The sequence below is a fragment of the Pseudophryne corroboree genome, unplaced genomic scaffold (assembly GCF_028390025.1).
Source record: "Pseudophryne corroboree isolate aPseCor3 unplaced genomic scaffold, aPseCor3.hap2 scaffold_581, whole genome shotgun sequence".
In the NCBI taxonomy this organism is placed as follows: Eukaryota; Metazoa; Chordata; class Amphibia; order Anura; family Myobatrachidae; genus Pseudophryne; species Pseudophryne corroboree.
Genome location: NW_026970180.1, coordinates 371,826 through 378,327, shown reverse-complemented (window position 1 = coordinate 378,327; position 6,502 = coordinate 371,826). Strand labels below are relative to the sequence as shown.

Genomic DNA, 6,502 nt, shown 5'->3' with positions numbered 1-6,502 from the left:
AACCCAATACATAGCTTTATTTTATTTTGTTTCTTCAAATATTACATAGTAACATAGTAACATAGTATCTGAGGTTGAAAAAAGACAATTGTCCATCGAGTTCAACCTATTTGTGGTGTCCTATGCATGATGAGTTCCCTTGTGCTGCCTCAGTTGAATCTCCTTTACTTGACAGAGATGTGCCTGAGCAGCGGCCCTCCCCAGCCCTATCCCAAATCATACTTATTTTGCATAGGAGATACCATGGTCATGAAGATTGTTCTCCCAGGGTGAGGTTCATTCATTGCATTCTGGGTATGCTGACCCCTGTTATTTCCACAAATGTGGGAAACTCGACTGCATTATTTGTGGTAGTGGGGGACTGTGTTTGTGCTTCCTCTGGTCAGCTCTGGTAAAAGTCAGATTTCTTTGTCTCAGATTTTCCTTTAGCCTTGTTCTTCTTTCGAGAGTTCCCTTGTGCTGCCTCAGTTGGATCTCCTTCACTTGACAGGGGGCTGCCCGAGCAGCGACCCTCCCCAGCTCTAGCACATGTAAGTTTGTTTTTATTTTACTACATTGTGGTTTGTGGCTCTATACCATGTAATGCATGTCTTTTAACAGTAGTCAAGTCTTCCAATGTGCTTGTTAGTGAAACCCAATAGATAGCTTTATTTTATTTTGTTTCTTCAAATATTGAATGCATATGTCTTATAACTTTTTTTTTTTTTTTTAATATATATATACATTTTTATTATAAGATTTTCAATGACCCAAAACCATCCAAGTTGCAGATTATGGATTGTGAAGGACAAATCAACCATATAAACAATTTAAGCAATTTAAATTGCATGCAGGTAGTAGAATATCAAACTCCTTGGATGAGAGTTGGTCGTAATAAACTAGGATAGAAAAGAATACAGTAGAAAATAAGATTTTAAACCTACCGGTAAATCTTTTTCTCGTAGTCCGTAGAGGATGCTGGGGACTCCGTAAGGACCATGGGGATAGACGGGCTCCACAGGAGACATGGGCACTTTAAGAAAGACTTTAGTTCTGGGTGTGCACTGGCTCCTCCCTCTATGCCACAGTTAGAGAAACTGTGCCCAGAGGAGACGGACAGTATGAGGAAAGGATTTTGTTAATCCAGGGCAAGATTCATACCAGCCACACCAATCACACCGTATAACTTGTGATAAACTACCCAGTTATCAGTATGAAAAAACAACATAGCATCAGTGCAGGACCGATGCAACTATAACATAACCCTTATTGAAGCAATAACTATATACAAGTATTGCAGAAGTAGTCCGCACTTGAGACGGGCACCCAGCATCCTCTACGGACTACGAGAAAAAGATTTACCGGTAGGTTTAAAATCTTATTTTCTCTAACGTCCTAGAGGATGCTGGGGACTCCGTAAGGACCATGGGGATTATACCAATGCTCCAAAACGGGCGGGAGAGTGCGGATGACTCTGCAGCACCGATTGAGCAAACATGAGTTCCTCCTCAGCCAGGGTATCAAACTTATAGTATTTTGCAAAGGTGTTTTAACACGACCAAGTAGCAGCTTGACACAGCTGTAGTGCCGAGACCCCTCGGGCAGCCGCCCAAGAAGAGCCCACTTTCCTCGTGGAATGGGCCTTGACCGATTTCAGTAACTGCAATCCAGCCATAGAATGCGCTTGCTGAATCGTGTTACAAATCCGGCGAGCAATAGCCTGCTTTGAAGCAGGGGCACCAATCTTGTTGGTTGCATACAGGACAAACAGCGCTTCAGTTTTCCTGACTCTAGCCGTCCTGGCCACGTAAATTTTCAAAGCCCTGACCACATCAAGTAACTCGGAATCCTCCAAGTCACGCGTAGCCACAGGCACCACAATAGGTTGGTTCATATGAAAAGATGAGACCACTTTTGGTAGGAATTGAGGACGGGTCCGCAATTCCGCTCTATCCACATGGAATACCAAATATGGGCTTTTATGTGACAAAGCCGCTAATTCTGACACTCGCCTAGCCGAAGCCAAGGTTAATAACATGACCACCTTCCACGTGAGATAATTTAACTCCACTGTTTTAAGTGGTTCAAACCAGTGTGATTTTAGAAAACTTAACACCACGTTAAGGTCCCAAGGTGCCACCGGAGGCACAAAAGGAGGCTGAATATGCAGCACTCCTTTTACAAAAGTCTGAACTTCTGGAGGTGAAGCCAATTCTTTTTGAAAGAAAATGGATAAGGCCGAAATCTGGACCTTAATAGAGCCTAATTGTAGGCCCAAATTCACTCCAGTGTGTAGGAAGTGAAGGAAACGGCCCAGATGGAATATTTCCGTAGGAGCATTCCTGGCCTCACACCAAGAAACATAATTTCGCCATATACGGTGTAATGTTTTAACGTTACATCCTTCCTAGCCTTTATCAGCGTAGGGATGACCTCAACCGGAATGCCAGGATCCGGCATTCAACCGCCATGCCGTCAAACGCAGCCGCGGTAAGTCTTGGAACAGACAGGGCCCCTGATGCAACAGGTCCTGTCTTAGAGGGAGAGGCCACAGATCTTCTGTGAGCATTTCCTGCAGATCCGGATACCAGGTCCTCTGTGGCCAATCTGGAACAATGAGGATTGTTCTCACTTTTCTTTGTCTTATTATCCTCAACACCTTGGGTATGAGAGGAAGAGGAGGAAATACATAGACCGACCGGAACACCCACGGTGTCACTAGGGCGTCTACAGCTACTGCCTGAGGGTCTCTTGACCTTGCGCAATACCTCTGTAGCTTTTTGTTGAGCCGGGACGGCATCATGTCTATCTGTGGCAGTTCCCACCGACTTGTAATCTGTGCAAAGACTTCCTGATGAAGTCCCCACTCTCCCGGATGTAGGTCGTGTCTGCTGAGGAAGTCTGCTTCCTAGTTGTCCACTCCCGGAATGAACACTGCTGACAGTGCGCTTGCGTGATTCTCCACCCAGCGAAGAATTCTGGTGGCTTGTGCCATCGCCACTCTGCTCCTTGTGCCGCCTTGGCGGTTTACATGAGCCACTGCGGTGACGTTGTCTGACTGGATCAGAACCGGTTGGTCGCAAAGTAAGGTCTCCGCTTGACGTAGGGCATTGTATATGTTGATGTGAAGACAAGTCTCTTGACTTGACCAAAGACCTTGGAAATTTCTTCCCTGTGTGACTGCTCCCCAACCTTGGAGGCTTGCGTCTGTGGTCACCAGGATCCAGCCCTGAATGCTGAATCTGCGTCCCTCGAGAAGGTGAGCACTCTGCAGCCACCACAGGAGTGATACCCTGACCCTGGGGGACAGGGTGATCAACCAATGCATCTGTAAATGTGACCCGGACCACTTGTCCAGTAGGTCCCATTGGAAAGTCCTCGCATGGAACCTGCCGAATGGAATGGCCTCGTATGATGCCACCATCTTTCCCAGGACTCGAGTGCAGTGATGCACTGACACAAGTTTTGGTTTCAATAGGTTCCTGACAAGAGTCATGAGTTCCTGGGCCTTTTCTATCAGGAGATAAACCCTCTTCTGGTCCGTGTCCAGAATCATGCCCAAGAAAGACAGACGAGTAGTAGGAATCAACTGCGACTTCGGGATATTGAGAATCCAGCCGTGTTGCTGTAACACTTTCAGTGACAGTGATACGCGGTTCAGCAACTGCTCTCTTGATCTCGCTTTTATGAGATCGCCCAAGTACGGGATAATTGTGACACCTTGCTTGCACAGGAGCACCATCATTTCCGCCATTACCTTGGTGAAAATTCTCAGGGCCATGGAGAGACCAAACAGCAACGTCTGAAATTGGCAATGACAGTCCTGTACCGCAAATCTGAGGTACGCCTGATGAGGTGGATAAATGGGGACATGAAGGTATGCATCCTGTACACAAATGCGGACAACAGGTGTCAAGCCGTGTGTTGCCTTTGTCAAGCTGTAATAAGTAGGGATAAGGACGTTAACCACCTCGGAACATCCTCCCTTATACGACACCTGCAGCGCATTCATCATAAGTCAGTGACAAGTTCAAAAACTTTGGATGACAGCGGAAGCAGTCCACTGACCACTAAATCACCTCTTGTAACCAAGCTCCTGCAAACCACACCACCAACTCCCTCAGTGTCAATTTCCTCCTTAGACAGGAGAGCCAATAGTCCTGCAGGCCATGTCACTGGCAAGTCTGACGAGTCCTCTCCTGCCTGAGATTCCTCCGATGCATCCTTGAGTGTAACGCCTACTGCTACTGGCGCTGCTGTTGCTGCTGGGAGTCGATCGTCATCCCAGAGGGGAAGTCGGAAGACCACTTGTACTACTTCCAGTAAGCAATTGACTGTCCAACAGTCCTTTGCGAGGAAGATGAAATATCACAGCAGTCATCCTGCTGCAAAGCGGATAACTCAGGTCTTGTCAGCCTGGGTGGTGAGAAACGTGGTTCCGGTATCCATCGTTAATTTAGAGGCAACTAGAGACTTGATTGAGGTACTGTGTCCCCGGTACCAAATACCCTCTAGGTTCCATTTCTCTAGGCAGGCGATACCGAAAATGTACACAGACCTCAGAAAAAGAGTCACCAGTGTCCTAAAAAATGCAGTTGTACCCAATGTCCACTTGTCTGTGGTTAAGTGGAGCAGGGCAGACTCCGGACTATATGACTGTGACAGCCCACTGGGTAGATGTATTGCCCCCCGCAGCAAGAACAGCAGCGGCGGCACCAGTAGCAGCATCTCGCAATTGCCAACTCGTTCCTAGGCAGGCTACGCTTTGTATCACCGCTTTCCATAAGAGGCACACAGCTGACAACCTCTTACGGAAACTGAGGAACATCATCGCAGAATGGCTTACCCCAATTGGACTCTCCTGGGGATTTGTGACATCGGACAATGCCACCAATATTGTGCGTGCATTACATCTGGGCAAATTCCAGCACGTCCCATGTTTTGCACATACATTTAATTTGGTGGTGCAGAATTATTTAAAAAACGACAGGGGCGTGCAAGAGATGCTGTCGGTGGCCCAAAGAATTGCGGGCCACTTTCTGCCTTCAGCCATGTCGAAGACTGGAGCACCACCAAACATTCCTGAACCTGTCCTGCCATCATCTGAAGCAAGAGGTGGTAACGAGGTGGAATTCAACCCTCTATATGCTTCAGAGGATGGAGGAGCAGCAAAAGGCCATTCAAGCCTATACATCTGCCCACTAAATAGGCAAAGGAGGCGGAATGCACCTGACTCAAGCGCAGTGGAGAATGATTTCAACGTTGTGCAAGGTTCTGCAACCCTTTGAACTTGCCACACGTGAAGTCAGTTCAGACACTGCCAGCCTGAGTCAGGTCATTCCCCTCATCAGGCTTTTGCAGAAGAAGCTGGAGACATTGAAGGAGGAGCTAAAACAGAGCGATTCCACTAGGCATGTGGGACTTGTGGATGGAGCCCTTAATTCACTTAACCAGGATTCAATCTGTTGAAATCAGAGCACTACATTTTGGCCACCGTGCTCGATCCTAGATTTAAAACCTACATTGTATCTCTCTTTCCGGCAGACACAAGTCTGCAGAGGTTCAAAGACCTGCTGGTGAGAAAATTGTCAAGTCAAGCGGAACGTGACCCGTCAACAGCTCCTCCTTCACATTCTCCCGCAAGTGGGGGTGCGAGGAAAAGGCTAAGAATTCCGAGCCCACCCGCTGGCGGTGATGCAGGGCAGTCTGGAGTGAGTGCTGACATCTGGTCCGGACTGAAGGACCTGGCAACGATTACTGACATGTCGTCTACTGTCACTGCATATGATTCTGTCACCTTTGAAAGAATGGTGGAGAATTATATGAGTGACTGCATCCAGGTAGGCACGTCAGTATGTATACTGGCAGGAAAAAGAGGCAATTTGGAGGCCCTTGCACAAACTGGCTTTATTCTACCTAAGTTGCCCTCCCTCCAGTGTGTACTCCAAAAGAGTGTTTAGTGCAGCCGCTCACCTTGTCAGCAATCGGCGTACGAGGTTACTTCCAGAAAATGTGGAGAAGATGATGATCATCAAAATGAATTATAATCAATTCCTCCGTGGAGACATTCACCAGCAATTGCCTCCAGAAAGTACACAGGGATCTGAGATGGTGGATTCCAGTGGGGACGAATTAATAATCTGTGAGGAGGGGGATGTACACAGTGAAAGGGGTGAGGAATCGGAGGATGATGTTTGTGCAAGGAGAGATTGATTGATTGATTCTTTTTTGGTGGGGGCACAAACCAACCAGTCATTTCAGTCAGTCGTGTGGCAGACCCTGTCGCTGAAATGATGGGTTCATCAATGTTTTTCTTTTCAATCTAAGCCCCTGCAGTTTTCTGTAAGCATCTGCTTCGCTATGATGATCAACAAGTCACATGGGCAAACACTCAGGGCTGGAGGCGTAGATCTTAGGACCAGCTGCTACAAGCATGGCAGAGGTGTCACTATCACTGGTGACACCCAGAGAGGTGGCGAAGGAGATTGTAATGCAGTGCGCGCAGATAAGCAGCGCAATGGTA

General features: G+C 47.4%; 1 non-coding gene across 1 annotated transcript; it reads left to right on the top strand.

Moving 5' to 3' along the window:
- Positions 1-218: 218 nt before the first annotated feature.
- On the top strand, positions 219-381 carry LOC135034412 (U1 spliceosomal RNA). Its single transcript, XR_010229650.1, has one exon. It is a non-coding gene; the product is annotated as a U1 spliceosomal RNA (small nuclear RNA).
- The last annotated feature ends 6,121 nt before the right edge of the window (positions 382-6,502 follow it).